The sequence below is a fragment of the Bubalus bubalis genome, chromosome 3 (assembly GCF_019923935.1).
Source record: "Bubalus bubalis isolate 160015118507 breed Murrah chromosome 3, NDDB_SH_1, whole genome shotgun sequence".
In the NCBI taxonomy this organism is placed as follows: domain Eukaryota; kingdom Metazoa; phylum Chordata; class Mammalia; order Artiodactyla; family Bovidae; genus Bubalus; species Bubalus bubalis.
The window spans coordinates 45,908,861-45,925,187 of record NC_059159.1 but is presented as its reverse complement, the minus strand read 5'-3'; positions in this window follow the sequence as shown (position 1 = coordinate 45,925,187).

Sequence of the window (16,327 nt, the reverse complement as noted above, 5' to 3'; positions counted from 1 at the left end):
TGGCAGCCCACTCCAGTGTTCTTGCCTGGAGAATCCCAGGGACAGGGGAGCCTGGTGGGCTGCCGTCTGTGGGGTCGCACACGACTGAGGCGACTTAGCAGCAGCAGCAGCATATGTATATTTACTGGGCTTCCCAGGAGGCTCAGTGGTAAAGAATCTGCCTACCAATGCAGGAAATGAAAGAGACTTGGGTTCAACCCCTGGGTCAGGAAGATCCCCTGGAGTAGGAAATGGCACCCCACTCCAGTATTCTTGCCTGGAGAATCCCATGGACAGAGGAGCCTGATGGGCTACAGTCTGTGGGGTCGCAAAGAGTGGGACGTGACTGAGTGATGGAACACAAATATGTGTGTTTATATACACACATCCTGTGTGTTCTATTCCCTGGAGAACCCTGACTGACACACTCCTCCTGTGAAGCTGGTAGAAGATCATTTAACAGTCGTCAGGTTCATCAACCCACATGATTCCCTTCCTCGCGGTGGTGCCACTACCGGCTGACCGGCTTCCCTCCCCTCCTGTGACAAGTGGCTTCCTCAGTCCAGGGCAGCTGGGCTGGCTGGGCCAGCGGGAACCCAGATATTTGGTCCTCATGTCACAGAATTCACTAGCTTGTGACTTTGGTGGGTTTGTTAGCCTGGCTGAACCTCAATATCCTCACCTGTAAAGTGAAAAAGAAGTGCCACGCAGCGGATCATTGAGAGGATTAATGGGATAACAGGCAAAGCATTCTACACAGAATCTGGCACCAAGCAGACACCCAATAAAGGTAGTTTTCAGTTATTGTTATCTGCGGGGGTGGAGACAAAACCAACTAGACACCCTTTAAAGAACTGCACTTGAATTGTTAGAAAAGGCTCTGAGTAGAAGGGCCTGAGGGATATTACAAAGGGAAAGTGTGAGCTTGTCTGAATCCATCAGAGGCCTTTTCCCCATCCAAGTTTGTGTTGTGTGGGCCCTCGTGGAAATCACAAGATCTCTGGATAAGCAGGGAATTACTCTACTAGCATTCATATTCCTGCACTTCCATCCTAGGGATTTGCTCTCAAGGAAACTGACACAGACTGAAGAGAAAGGAAAAGCAGGACTTCCCTGCTGGTCCAGTAGCTAAGACTCCATGCTCCCCATGCAGGGGGCCCAAGTTCCATCCCTCATGAGGGATCTAGATCCCACTTGCTGCAACTAGACCCACTGCAGCCAAATAAGTAAGTTATATATATATACATATAAAGCAAAGAGAAAGGGAAAACATCCCTTCGGAAAAAGAGCTTGCTCATCCCTGTCATACTGCCTTCTGCCCATCTTGATGTCCTTCAGAGGTCAAAAATGATCCCTCCCTGTCTGCTCCCACCACTCCGATTGGTACTTCCAGCACACCTTATCTGGGACTGCAATCATTCCCTAACTGGTCCCTCTACATCGAAGTGGTAAAACTGAATACAGCAACCCCCATTTTTAAATCTTTTGATGGATTTCTCTGCCCCTTGCAGGACTAGCTCAGCAGCCGGATGGTCCTCCATGCGCTGCCTTCTCCCCCACTTTCCAGCCCTTCCTCCCAACACCCTTCTCCATGCAATACCCCACTCCAGGTTTCCACAGTGCTGAGCCACCCAGTCCTCCCCAAACTGATCTTCCAACATCTCTCCTCATTGGGCATGGAAAGGATGGACTCCATTCCATCCTTCAAAATCAGTCCAGCATTTCAACTTTCACAGAAACTGTTAATTCCAACACTCTCCACCTTCTGAACCCTCCAGTCTATTTTCTTGCCAAAGTCCCTTGAGTTTCTTTCAGTCACAGGACTCCCATGTTGCACTCTAATTTATGATTTATATGACTGTAGCCCTGTTTGTGAGTTCTTTCAGAGCAAGGAGGACATTATATTTATCTCTGCATTTCCGTGACCTATTAATGGGTGAGATGCCCAGGGGCAGTGAGTAAAGGTTAGGATTACATATTTTGAAACACACTGGTTGGTGGACTCCCCTGGTGGTCCAGTGGTTAAGACCCTGTACTCTTAGCGCAGGGGGCCCAGGTTCAATTCCTGGTCAGGGAACTAGATCCCACATGCTGCAAATAAGACCCAGTGCAGCCAAATAAATATATAAAAAGAAATACTTTTTAAAAACGACACTGGCTGGGGAGGGACAGAAAAGCATTCAACTCTAAAGGGAGAGCACAAGGGAGATTTTGTGGTGCTGGGACAAGTTCTGTATCTTGATTCAGGTGGTAGCTACACAAATGCACGTGTTAGAAAATGACACAGAACTGCATACACACATTGTCACAATCGCAGTGTCCTGACTGATACTAAAAGTGGGTCCCTCCATATCTGTAGGGTTTGGGTTCCAGGACCACCTCCCCGCCCCCGCCCAGGATACCAGAATCCAAGGATGCTCAAGTCCCTATAGTGAATGGCCCTATATCCATGGGTTTTGTATCTTCATATTTAACCAACTGCAGGTGGAAGCCCATGGATACAAGAGGCCAATTATATATTGTGTTCTGTAAGGATATTGCAAAGGAAAAGCAGGAGCTTATTTTGACCAATCAGAGGCCTTTTCCCCATCCAAGTTTGCACGGTGTTAGCCCTCATGGAAGTCACGAGATCTCTGGATAAGCAGAGAATTACTATACTAGCATTGAATCACTTGGATATGTCAGATGTAACCACTGGGGGAAACTGGATGAAGAGTCCCCGGGATCTCTCTCTACCATCCTTGCAACTTTCTGAAAATAACTATTTGATAATAAAATGTTTTTACAAAAATATGCACAGGCAAGTTTTACTGTTCTGACTCATCTAATAAAATAATTGGAAATGAGGGGCAGTCAACCCTGAACTTTTCCACAAAGTCTGATTTAAGATTATTTAAAGCTGACTGGCTAGAGGGTGAATGATGAGAACATAAACATAACCCAGATATGCTTCGACATCTGCTTTATTTAGGAACCGTAACAAATTTCTACTCAAAGGTCTTGGAATTGGTACCTAAGTGGGAAGAACTGGGAGTAGAAGAAATCAGGTCAGCACAGCTGTGGGAGCAGAATGAGGCTGTCTGTGATAAAGCACCTGAGAAAAAGAGAAAGCTCTAGAGACTCTGACAAGAGAAAGAAGAGAAATGGGTGGGAGAAAGCTGCATGTTGACCCATGACTTTGGGAAGCCATGGACCTAAAAATCGGAGCCCACGTCTTTAGTAACCTCACAAGTCAGAGATGCTGAAAACTGAGGTTTCCAGTAAACCAGCTCTTCAGCAGCTGAAGGCCTCCACACACCCGGGACCTCTGACATCCTGAGATTCCTAGCAAGCAGGGTGGGCTCACAACCTGGTGATGTTAAGAGCCAACAGCCCTAGATGCCCAGGGCCCCTAATAACTTATGTCTCTAAGAACCATGAAGCTTTTCATAAACTGAAAGCCTGAATAACCCAAGGCTTCTGACAACCCAAGGCCTATAATAAACTGAGACTCTTAGCAACCCAGGTCGCCTAGCAACCTGGGGACTCTGATCATCAGAGACTCCTAGCAACCAGGGAGATTGTACAACCTGGGGCCCCAGCACACATCCAACCCTGGACCCAGACTGCCTCTCTCTCTGCAGTGACTTCACTCTAAACCTTGAGATGCAGTGTGATCTGAGAGATAGAGACAGAATCAGAACCAAAGACCTGGGTGAAACATTCTGATTTGGCCGCTTGCTAACTGTATACCCTTTGACTTAATCTCCCTGACTATCAGACTCCTTACATACAAAATGAGAAGGATAATTATAATATCTCCTTATAAAATTATTGTGAGAATTAGGTAAGAAGGCTTATGGGAAAGGATTTTAACAAAAGCTCCACATATGCTTGCTGCCATTTCCGACTGCACCCTGTCCCCTCCCATCTCAAGACCCACCATAATATTGCATCAACTGCAAGTCAATGCTACTTCCAAAATCTCTTTCCCATATATTCCAGCTCCGTCAAAACCACCAAAGTCTCAAGCCCCCTTGTCTACACTGCCATCAGTTATCTTTCTGTTAGGTAGGAAGTTAGACAGGAGCAGTGAGGGAAGGCCTGGCTGAAAGGGATGCCTGCAGATCTCTAAACTCCATCCCACAGGAGAGCTCACAAATATGCTACAAAATAACCACAGAGACTTTCCAAGTCCTGCACATGCGCCCTCGGCACACAGGGAATGCAAATTGACCACAGGGGCTTCTCCAAGTCACCTTAGCCAGTTAGGCAGTTAGGAGCCCATTTAGGGCTCATCTGTTAATTCATAACAGATGCAAACAAGACAACTTGCTGTTATATAACTTATAATTGTCGATTGGCCTTGAGTATACACCCATTTGCATTTCCTTTCATTGATTGGTGGTGGGTGCAAGCCCTACTTTGCACTGGGCATAACCAAAAGGAAGAGCTGGAAGTGTAAAAGAGGGAAGCCAAGAGGAACTGATAGGAAGGATAAAGAGGACTCTTCTGGGAGTGTTGGACTAATAAAAGATCTGTCTGCTTGAGCTGAACTGAGCTCTAACTTGCCTGTTGTCCTACACCTTTTGGTCCATCACTCCAAATTTCTGTTGCCATGAGACAAGAACTGAAGAAGAGAAATAAACCAACCTGACATTTCCAACTCATAAGTGCTACCCTGTCTCTGTTGCTCACAAGCTTCCACTGGCTCTCTTGTTCTTTGAGTCAAGTTCAAAGTCTTTGGCACAGTACATAAACTCCTCATGATCAAGCCTGATCTTTCCAACTTCATCTTCAATCACTCTCTCAACCTCCGCTTCCTTCATTTACTCCAAAAAAAACTCTGAGAGGTGGATATTAATCATCTCGGTTTCACAAAAAGAAAATGGGGTGGAAGTAACTCACCCAAGTGAGTACAATCTTGGAAGCAGTGATTTGAAGCCAAGTCTGACAGCAAAACCCAAGTCCTTTGACTGCAAAGCGAGTCCAAAAGGCTTCCCAAAAACATACTTCTCTGGTTATTCTCTTAATAAACCAACTTTGATCTTGTACCCAAACCCCTCCATCCTTTTCTGCAAGAGCATGCGTGCTCAGTCGCTCAGTCATGTCTGACTCTTTGCCATCCATGGACTGTAGCCCTCCAGGCTCCTCTGAAAATGGAATTTCCCAGGCAAGAATACTGGGATGGGTTGCTATTTCCTTCTCCAGGGGGTCCTCCCAACCCAGGGATCGAACCCGCGTCTCCTATATCTCCTGCATTGGCAGGCAGATTCTTTACCACTGAGCCACGTGGAAAGCCCTCTCTGAACAATATTCAGTCTTGGTGGAACGTCAAGATTTACACTAGGGGGCGCTCTCCTTGCACACAAAACCATATATTATATATCAGACCTAAGAGACTGTTAATTTCCCTGGTAGTTCAGTCGGTAAAGCATCTGCTCGCAATGCGGGATACCTGGGTTCGATCCCTGGGTCGGGAAGATCCCCTGGAGAAGGAAATGGCAGCCCACTCCAGTACTCTTGCCTGGAAAATTCCATGGATGGAGGAACCTGGTGGACTACAGTCTGTGGGATTGCAAAGAGTCGGACACAACTGAGCAACTTCACTGAAGAGACTGTTGAGCTTCCGTCATAGCTCAGTGGGTAAAGAATCCACCTGCAATCCAGGAGACCCTGGCTCAATTCCTGAGTCGGGAAGATCTGCTAGAGAAGGGACAGGCTACCCACTCCAGTATTCTTGGGCTTCCTTTGTGGCCCAGCTGGTAAAGAGTCCACTCACAATGTGGGAGACCTGGCTTTGATCCCTGGGTTAGGAAGATCCCCTGGAGAAGAGAAAGGCTACCCTCTTCAGTATTCTGGCCTGGAGAATGCCATGGACTGTCAGACTCAGAGTCAGACTGAGAGACTTTCACTTCACTTCGAGAGACTAGATGCACGATACTGGATGCTTGGGGCTGGTGAACTGGAATGACCCAGAGGGATGGTACGGGGAGGGAGGAGGGAGGAGGGTTCAGGATGCGGAACACGTGTATACCTGTGGTGGATGCATGTTGATATATGGCAAAACCAATACAATATTGTAAAGTTAAAAAATAAAATAAAATATTAAAAAAAAGAGAGAGAGAGAGAGAGACTATTGGGGCTTCCCTGGTGGATCATATGGTAAAGAATCCGCCTGCAATGTGGGAGACCCAGGTTTGTCCCTGGATTGGGAAGATCCCCTGGAGGAGGGCATGGCAACCCACTCCAGCATTCTTGCCTGGAGAATCCCTGTGGACAGAGGAGCCTAGCGGGTTACAGTCCATGGGGTGGAAAAGAACTGGACACGACTGAGCGACTAAGCACAAGAGACTACTGAGACCACACCCAGGCCACCCGCAGCCTGACTCATTTTGCTTATGGCTCAAAGTGTAATTTCAGGATAAATAGTTAGAAACTTGCCTCCATGTTGCTGCTCCTAAAAGGCCCAGATATTGAATGCTAACATTTCAGGAGCTAAAAATGTCATTTTTAGTAACATCTTTCTTGTGAAATGAACAGGTTAAAATGAGTTTTAAGAATATCCCTATTCCTCCATCAGATCAGATCAGATCAGTCGCTCAGTCATGTCTGACTCTTTGCGACCCCATGAATCGCAGCACGCCAGGCCTCCCTGTCCATCACCAACTCCCGGAGTTCACCCAGACTCACATCCATCGAGTCAGTGATGCCATCCAGCCATCTAATCCTCTGTCGTCCCCTTCTCCTCTTGCCCCCAATCCCTCCCAGCATCAGAGTCTTTTCCAATGAGTCAACTCTTCGCATGAGGTGGCCAAAGTACTGGAGTTTCAACTTTAGCATCATTCCTTCCAAAGAAATCCCAGGGCTGATCTCCCTCAGAATGGACTGGTTGGATCTCCTTGCAGTCCAAGGGACTCTCAAGAGTCTTCTCCAACACCACAGTTCAAAAGCATCAATTCTTCGGCGCTCAGCCTTCTTCACAGTCCAACTCTCACATCCATATGTGACCACAGGAAAAACCATAGCCTTGACTAGACGAACCTTTGTTGGCAAAGTAATGTCTCTGCTTTTGAATATGCTATCTAGGTTGGTCATAACTTTCCTTCCAAGGAGTAAGCATCTTTTAATTTCATGGCTGCAGTCACCATCTGTAGTGATTTTGGAGCCCAGAAAAATAAAGTCTGACACTGTTTCCACTGTTTCCCCATCTATTTCCCATGAAGTGATGGGACCGGATGCCATGATCTTCGTTTTCTGAATGTTGAGCTTTAAGCCAACTTTTTCACTCTCCACTTTCACTTTCATCAAGAGGCTTTTTTATTCCTCCATAGAACTCAAAAAAAGCTACTCTCATTGCTCATTAAAATAAATATGACCCATAAACAACTTTATTAGCTGTTCGATTCTCAAGGCTGGGGGTGTGGGGAGGCCAATGGGGACAGTAGGAAGTTTTCTCCTTACATATATAGTCTGATATCTTCATTTTATGAACATGAGGACAAAAATCCTCAAAGGACATTGCTTTGGGTCCCATGTCAGGTAAGAGTGAGGGCCGAGACCAGACCCAACATTCCAGAACACAGCTTCATATTAATACACGCCTCCTGTAACTAACAAAAAGCACACAAGCGGAGCCCTCTGATGTTACTGCTTTCGGGCTCAGCGCACACAGCCTGAATACTGTCGGGGGTTCCTTATGGCGTGTGGAGGAGAAACCACACTTGGTTCTATGGGTGCTGCTGACCCGCTGACCATTTGCGAGATGGGGGAGTGACACACACACACTCTCAGAAGGCCTGGATGCCTTGCTGCGAGCCCTCGGACCCCTTTCCCCGCCTCTCTGAGAGCTGTCCTCTCTTGGCTGAGATCAGGGGCCCCAGATAGCTCTCCACAAGGTACTGGGATGGTACAATTGGGAGGAAAGACTTTCTCCTCTTGGACCCAAGGCCAGTTTCCCTCCCAAACTGCCAGGAGAAAACTCAGCACCAGCTTCATGCTGTTCAATGGATCTGAAAGGGCTCTCAGCTAGAGCTGATTTTACCCCCCAGAGAACACTTAGCAATGACTGAAGACGTTTCTGGTTACCCCAAAGTGGGGAGAGGCGTGCTGCTGACATGTAGTGAGTAGAAGCCAGGGATGTTGCTACACATCCTTCGATGTACAGGACAGCCCTCCAAAACAAATAATTATTCCACTCAAAACATCCATAGCACTGAGGTTGAAACGCTGATGTACAGCATAGAGAAGCCCCACTCTGGGACCTTCTGGGCTTCCCAGGTGGTAAAAGTTGTAAATAACACACCTACCAATGCAAGAGACATAAGAAACATGGGTTTGATCCCTGGGTCAGGAGGAGCCCCTGGAAGAGGGCACAGCAACATACTCCAGTGTTCTTGCCTGGAGAATTCCACGGACAGAGGAGCCTGGTAGGCTACAGTCCATGGGGTCACAAAGAGCTGAACACAACTGAAGTGACTTAACACGCATGAATACACTCTGGGTCCTATCTTCTGTGTGATGCTGGACAAGCCATCTCATCTCGAGGCTGCATTCTGTTTCCTGATCTGTAAAATAAGATGTTCAGTTTGATTTGATGATCTAAATGGCCCCTCCTAAGACTGGGCCCCTCCCCATCCTCTAGCTATGCTTCAGCATCACCCACACATTGACTTTGCTTATGGTGTTTTGGGTCTCTGCAAGTAAAATAGAGAATATCCTCGCCTCCATTTCTTCAACTATAATTATTTCTACTTCACCATTCCCGCATTGTCTGAGAAGAAATGAATAACCTTACATACAGTCGGCACTTAGCAAATATTTGTCTTAAAAAAAATCATAATGGATCAGAAGGGGGAAATGTTCAAGGGAACTGTGATTTGCTCAAAAGTGTCCTCATTCAACAGCCACCAGAGCAGTGGGACCTTTGAAACAAGAGAATCACATTTTTTATGGAACTTTCCAAGAGGCCCCTATGGATCTCGGGCTTTGCAGGCAGCTTTCAGAGGTAGAGGCAGTTTGGGCACTGGAGATTAACACAGCCTGCATTTGGCCCTCTGATCCATCCTAAGGAGAAATGTTTTTACCAGGAAATTTTTAAATGGGAGAATCATTTCAACAGCCCAGTCAATATGGAGTGGGGATTACAGAGCTTTGATGCAAATCTGGCCTGAAATCAAACCCCTCCTCTGCATTCCCTACACAGTGACCTAACTGTCAATAGAGATGAAAACTGCAAATCAATTAGGAGTCTTGTGAATTTCAAGTGAGAGGAAGCATCCAGTCAGTGCTTCATAATTGTTAGCTCTCATTGCTGTGATATGCTAAAGACCACAGATGGGTACCAGTCAATGTACTGCCTAGGCTCAACTGTATTCTCAACATAAGATTTTCATGAGAAATCACAAAGCCCCTTATGGTTCCAAGACAAAAATGTTTGATGGACCGTGCTACCCACCGCCTCTCTACACACAGACAGAGAGAGAAAAAGAAATATATAAACACACACAGCGAAGTAAACATTGGGTGTTTGCTCAAGATGAGGATCTGATAAATGGAGCATATCAACTTGTATTTTTTTTGTCTTTTTTTTTTTTTTGCGGGGGGGAGGTGGTGGTTTTGGCCATACCACATGGCTTGCAGGGATCTTACTTCCCTGAGCAGGGATCAAACCTAGGCCCCAGAAGTGAAAAAGCCCCATCCTAACCACTGTGCAACCAGGGAATTCCCAACTTGTGTTTTTTTTAAACCCCAGCATCTTCTCCCTCCCTCAACTGCTGAGGAATGTGTGAGTCAAAGGAAGTGAAGATTGCTGCTTCCAACTGCTTAAAGCAGGGCAGGTGTCGTTCAACCCTGAGCCTCAGCAAAAAAGCAACTCTGTAATACAGAATGTGTCCCATGGTGAAGCCAAGACCATTCTTTACTCACTAAAGGTCAACAAGGACGTAGATAAGTTAAGCTATGCAGAGAACTAACATTCTGAAATGCCAAGTCTTCAGGTTAAATATCTAAAATCAATCATTCAAAATACAAGGAGATGCAACCCCAAGGAATGATCAGAATCTGAGCCACTCCACTGGATCTAAAACCCAGATTGCTAGCATCCTGCTAAGGCTCTCGCACATACGGTGGCTGAGCTCAGAATCCACACTGCGTGAATGTGTCCTGCACACAGGCAGCGAGTTCACGGGCTTGTACGGCACATTGGTGAGCTCCCAGGTGTGCCTTCCTACTGCTCGGAGGATGGAGAGACTCAGCCTTTGCAGAAGAAATAGAAAGGAAGGTAGAGGAGGCAGAAGTGGACGGTAACATCCAATTCTGTTTCCTTCAACATTCTAAGGAAAGAAGTGGAAATGCGCTCTTCTCCTGGTTAATCCACCCTTTCTCCAGGGAAGCTGGCTTTTAGTCATCATTCAGTGTTCTCTGCAAAGGAAGTCAATGTACTGTAGAAGAAGGCAATGGAGCTATTCCAGAAGCTTTAGTCTAATTGTGTTATCAGCACTCAGCCTTAAATGCAATGCTTGTCCTTTAAAAGCACCCGGTTCCTTTGAGTCTAGGGCAAAGGGGTGAGAATAAACCAGAGCAGAGCTCAGGGCAGGGGTGAGTAGGAGGAGGATTTCAGCTCCACGGCTGGCCTCGGGAGAAGGCGCCCCCCTCGGGGCTCAAGGGGTTAAGTTCAAAAAGGGAAAGCAAGCTCAAGTGTGAAAGAAACAAATGTCAGGAAGGCTGCTCTGGGGGGATGAGGGTTCATCAAGGGAAGGTCTGAGCAACCAGTCAGAGCTACGTGTACAGAAGTCAGTCCTGAAAAATCTATCCCTCTGTGGCAAGACCTCACCAGCAAGCAAATAGGGAAGGGAACGGGTATGAAGCCTTACCTTCTCATTTCTCACAATCTTCTCAGGCCCTGACCCAGACACTGGTACCCAATAGGTGCTTAATAAGCATTTGCAGCATCAATGAACACACAACAAAGCCTCTAGAGAGACCAAGTCCATGCACCTCCTTCTTGCCCCCACCATCCTTCCCTGTGAGGATGAGAGGATACCACTGCCTGCCTAAGGACTCCTTGGTGATTTCCTGAATTACTAATTTTCATTAGGCATCAAGAACAAAAGGACGAACGCTGCCAAGTTGTAAAGGATGAGAATGCATACGTGTGTGCTTAGTCGCTTCACTCGTGTCCGACTCTTTGCGACCCCATGAACTGTAGCCCGCCAGGATCCTCTGTCCACGGGATTCTCCAGGCAAGAATACTGGAGTGGGCTGCCATGCCCTCCTCCAGGGGATCTTCCCGACTCAGGGATCATACCTGTGTCTCTTCCATCTCCAGCACTGGCGGGCAGTTTCTTTACTGCTAGTGTTACCTGGGAAGCCCAAGGATGAGACTATTGTGGGAGAAACCTAATGGAAAACATAGAGTGTGGAGATGGATCTGCTGATTGAGCTCTTGGGACAGGGCCTGGGAGGGGTAAAAGTGGCCACTGCCAAAGCAAGAGGGGCTGCGATGGATGCCCTGTGGGCTTGTCCCTCGTGTGACCTGAGAAGGGCAGAGAAGGCTGGACCTCGTTTCTTGGCCTTGGTCTGCAGGGGACTTAAAACCATATACAGCAATCTAGCCAACCTGTGATGGGGTATGACCTAGCCCGTCACTTGGGCATTCTTCCTTCCCTGCGTGGGCTCCTCATGCAGCCAGTGGGGCAGCAAAGAGGTAGGGAGGCCGGGTCGGAGGGGGCTGGGTTTGGTTCAGTTCTAGAAACAGCAAGCAGGCTGCCTGCCGCAAAGGAACTGCTGAGATCACAGTGAAAAACTGGTAATGAGAGGAACCACCATCCCTCTGCCTGGTGGCTCAGGACCTGGGAGCCAGATGTTTCACGGGACAAGGATGTCCTGCATCTGAGTCAGAGGCAGGCAAGGAACTGGGGTTCCTGCAATCCAGCTGGTGGGGGCTGAGTCACAGCACAAACTGGGGCTGTTTGTTATCTTGTCATCTGGCTTTGCCCACATTCAGGTGTGGCCAGAAGCATCTTCTCTACACCCGGTCTCTAGGAATGGAAAATGGAAAGAATGCAGACTCAGATGTGGCCGTAATGTAACGATGTCAGAGATTCCTCCTCCACCAGCCATGAGAAAGAAAAATTTCTGATGAAATGATCATAATGTAAAGATTCTTTAAAAGTCTAATTGGGTAGCATGGTGGAAAGATTAAGCCAACAGCTCTGGAGTTAGATGGCCTGGGTTTGAAGCTTAAACCCAAGTTCCAACACTTAACTACCTTGGAATCTTGGGCAAGTCAGTTAACCCTCAACTCCAGTTTCCTCATTAATAATGTGGGGTTAAAATAACACCCTCTTCCGTGCCTGTCGGGCTTCCCTGGTGGCTCAGACGGTAAAGAATCTGCCTGCAATGCAGAAGACCTGGGTTCAATTTCTGGGTTGGGAAGATCTCCTGGAGAAGGGAATGGCTAGCCATTCCAGTATTTTTGCCTGGAGAATCCCAAGGACAGAGGACTCTGGTGGGCTATGGTCCATGGGCTTGCCAAGAGTCGGACGCGACTGAAGCCACTTAGCACATAATGCACAAACCCTTGGTCCTACCCTCTAGAATTCCTGCCTTTTTCAATGAGAAAAAAAATTGCCTCAGTTAGCCATAAGTCCGAGGTGGACAAGAGGCATGTGGAGAAGACCAGGACCCATCTCAGTGCTTGGAGCCGAGCCAAGGTCAGCCCAATGCAGATCAACCAAACCCTAGCTAACACACAGCCCAAAAGCCCAGAAAGAATGCTCGCTGTAACTCACTGAAATTTCACAGTTGTTTGTTATGCAGCAACATCACTGACTACATGATGACTTTTGAGGGGCCTTTTCAAAAAGTGCCTTCATTTAAAGAAAGAGTCTGGCTATTAAAATAGAAAAGTTTACAGGAAATTTGAGCACTCCTTGTTTCTCTCACTTTGGAGAGCAATTTCACATCCAGAAGAGCTGAAGACAGATGCACATACCTTAGCAGTCAACTACTCCACCTCTAGGTCATTCTGCACCACAGAGATAAAGGGCCAGAGGGTAAGCATTTTAGGCATTTCAGACTAGACGGTCTCTATGAACATATGCAACCACTCAACTCTGCAATTGCAGCATAAAAGCAGACGCAGAGAATGCTTAATTGAATGCCCCTACCAGTGTTTCAATAAACCTTGTTTTTTGTGGCTACTGAAATGTGAATTTTATATCATTTTCATGTGTCACAAAATATTCTTATTTCCTTAACCATTAAAAATCTAAAAATCATCCATCAAAGGGTAAATGGATAAACAAAATGTGGTAGACACACACAATGAAATATTCTTCGGCCTTAAAAGGAAGGAAATCCTGATACATGCTACAACATGGTTGAACCTTGAGGTCATCATGCAAAGTGAAGTGAAGGTGTTAGTCACTCAGTCACGTCTGACTCTTTGCAATTCCATGGACAGTAACCCACCAGGCTCCTTCGTCCATGGGATTTCCCAGGCAAGAATACTGGAGTGGATTGTCATCCCTTCTCCAGGGGATCTTCCCAACCCAGGGGTCAAACTCAAGTCTCCTGCATTGCAGGCAGATTCTTTACTGTCTGAGCCACCAGGAAGCCCTCAGTGAAGTAAGCCAATCACCAAAGGACAAATAGCATGTGACTCCACACATATGAGGCCCCTAGAGTAGTCAGATTCATAGAAGCAGAAAGTGGATGGTGGAGAAGGGCATAGGAAGTTGTTGCTTAATGGACAGAGAGCTTTGATTTAAGAAGATGGAAAAGTTCTGGAGATGAATGATGATGATGGTTATACACCAGTGTGAAGGTCCTCAAGGCCACTAAACTTTAGAATGGTTTAAAAAAAATTTTTTTAAGAATGATTAAAATAGTAACATTGTATGTTATGTATATTGTGAATTTCTTAAAATTAAAAAAAATAAAAAATAAAAACTATTCTTAATTTACAATCCCATACTAAAACAGGGGGATTTGACCTACCAGCCATGGTAAACAACACTTGCCCTAAAGAAATTCTCTCAGATGTGCCCAGGAAATAAGTATAGGAGTTCATCACAGCACTGTCTGTGTTATTAAAAAAAGAAAAAACAAGGAAATAACCTAACTATTCATCAAGAGGAAAATGGAGCAATACATTGTGGTATAATTAGTCAATGGAATACACTATGATAAGTGGAAGATGCTACAATTTTATCTAAAACTTAAAACCCTACTGAATAATGCTATATTGTATTAATGCATGCATAAATATGCAATGTAAGTGTAAAATCATACATAGGAATGATAAACACTGAATTCACAGTAATAGTTAGCTCTGAGGAGGAGGGAGAAGAATAGCAATGGGAGTGGAAAGTACAGGGAGCTTCAGTTATATCAGTAATGTTTTTTTCTTTAAATGAGATCTGATTCAAATATGACACAATGTTAAGATTTGATCAAGCTTAATGGTAGGTAAATAGGTAGTCATTATACTCTTTTCTTGTCTGATCCTTGAAATAATTCACGATGAAAAAATTAATTCATAAAAGGGGGGAAATCAAAGAGAGGAACAAATTTTTAAGGGAAAAAAAAAAAGCCTGTAATTTCAAAGCATGCCAGTAGCAGTAGATGAATAGCAGAAGAGGCTATCAGTTCATCTCACTTATCCTTCTGGGTTTTCTCCGCCAGCTTAGAACTCAGCGGGGCAAACCTGAGTCAGAGACCCATGTTTGGAACCCTTGGATGGTTCCACCCATGAATCTGTCCCCGTGATGGATCCCAGACCAGCCATCCCTGAGAAACATGCTCTAGCCACACCCACTTTCCAGGGGCACCCCGTCTTCACCCATGAGGCACAAGAAGGCATTTCAGGACTTCAAGATGTTTCGTTGTGAAAGCCCAGGTTCTCTCACCTATATCTGCAGAGATGGAAAAGACAGTCCAGTTCCCAAGCCTTCTCTTGGAGATCCATCATCCATTCAATGACTGTTGATTGACCTTAGTTCTAGTCCACATTTAAAGCTGTCCATTAAGATTAGGTTAGACGGAAGTAAGGAGAAACCCAGATAACGGTGACTTCAATGAGACAGAAGTCTATTTCTGCTTCATGTGAAATAAATCCACAGGTAGACAATTGAGAGCTGTTATGAAGACTTTGTCATCCCTATGGTGTGACTTGTCCTCTGGCTTCCAAGATGGCAGCTGGAGCTCCAGTTATCAGATCTGCCTTCCCAGTAGCAAGACGAAAGAAAGAGAGAAGGACCTGCCTTCTTGCCTTGGAAGGAGGCTTCTAGAAAGTACCCTATGATGTTTCCACCAACATCTCATTGACCAGAACATAGTCAAATGGCCACACTTTCTCCAAGAAAAGCTAGAAAATGTCTTTTTCTGAGAAGCTATGAACCCAGCAGAAACCAAGAGCTCCATTACCAAGGAAGAGGAGGAGGACAGATATTAGAGAAGGCAGCTTGCAATCTCTGCCACAGTTGCCGACTTACTGCGTCACCTTGAGCAGATGTTATCCTTCAGTCAATGCACAGGTCTAGGTAAGTCATAGCTGAGACCCTCCCCAGATCTGACATCCTTATTCTACGCTAAAATGTTACATTTATGTATTTCACCTGATTCCAAAGTTGAAAGACGATAAACCCAGGCACCTATGAGCACCGTATCTTTAACAAAGGAGGCAAGGATATACAATGGAGAAAAGACAGCCTCTTCAATAAGTTGTTCTGGGAAACGTGGACAGACAGTCAGGGCTTAGTTGCTCAGTCATGTCCGACTCCTTGCAACCTCATGGACTGTAGCCTGCCAGGCTCCTCTGTCCCAGGGATTCTGGACCAAGGAGTGGAATCCAGTATTTCCCAGGCAAGAATACTGGAGTGGGTTGCCATTTCCTCCTCCGGGGGACCTTCCTGACCCAGGGATCGAACCAGCATCTCCTGTCTCTCCTGCATTGCAGGAGGATTTTTTACTGCCAAGCCACTGGGGAAGCCCAGGAAAACTGGACAGCTACGTGTAAAAGAATGAAACTAGAATACTTCCTAACACCATACACAAAAATAAATGCAAAATGTATTAAAGACTTAAATGTTAAGGCCAGAAACAATAAAACTCTTAGAGGAAAACAGACAGAACACTATTTGACATAAATCACAGCAAGATCCTCTTTGACCCACCGTCTAGAGTAATGGAAATAAAAACAAACAAAAAAACAAATGGGACCTAATTAAACTTAAAAGCTTTTGCACAGCAAAGGAAACAATAAAAAAGATTAAAAGACAACCCTCAGAATGGGAGAAAATAATTGCAAATGAAGCAACTGACAAAGGATTAGTCTCCAAAATACATAAGCAGCTTATACAGC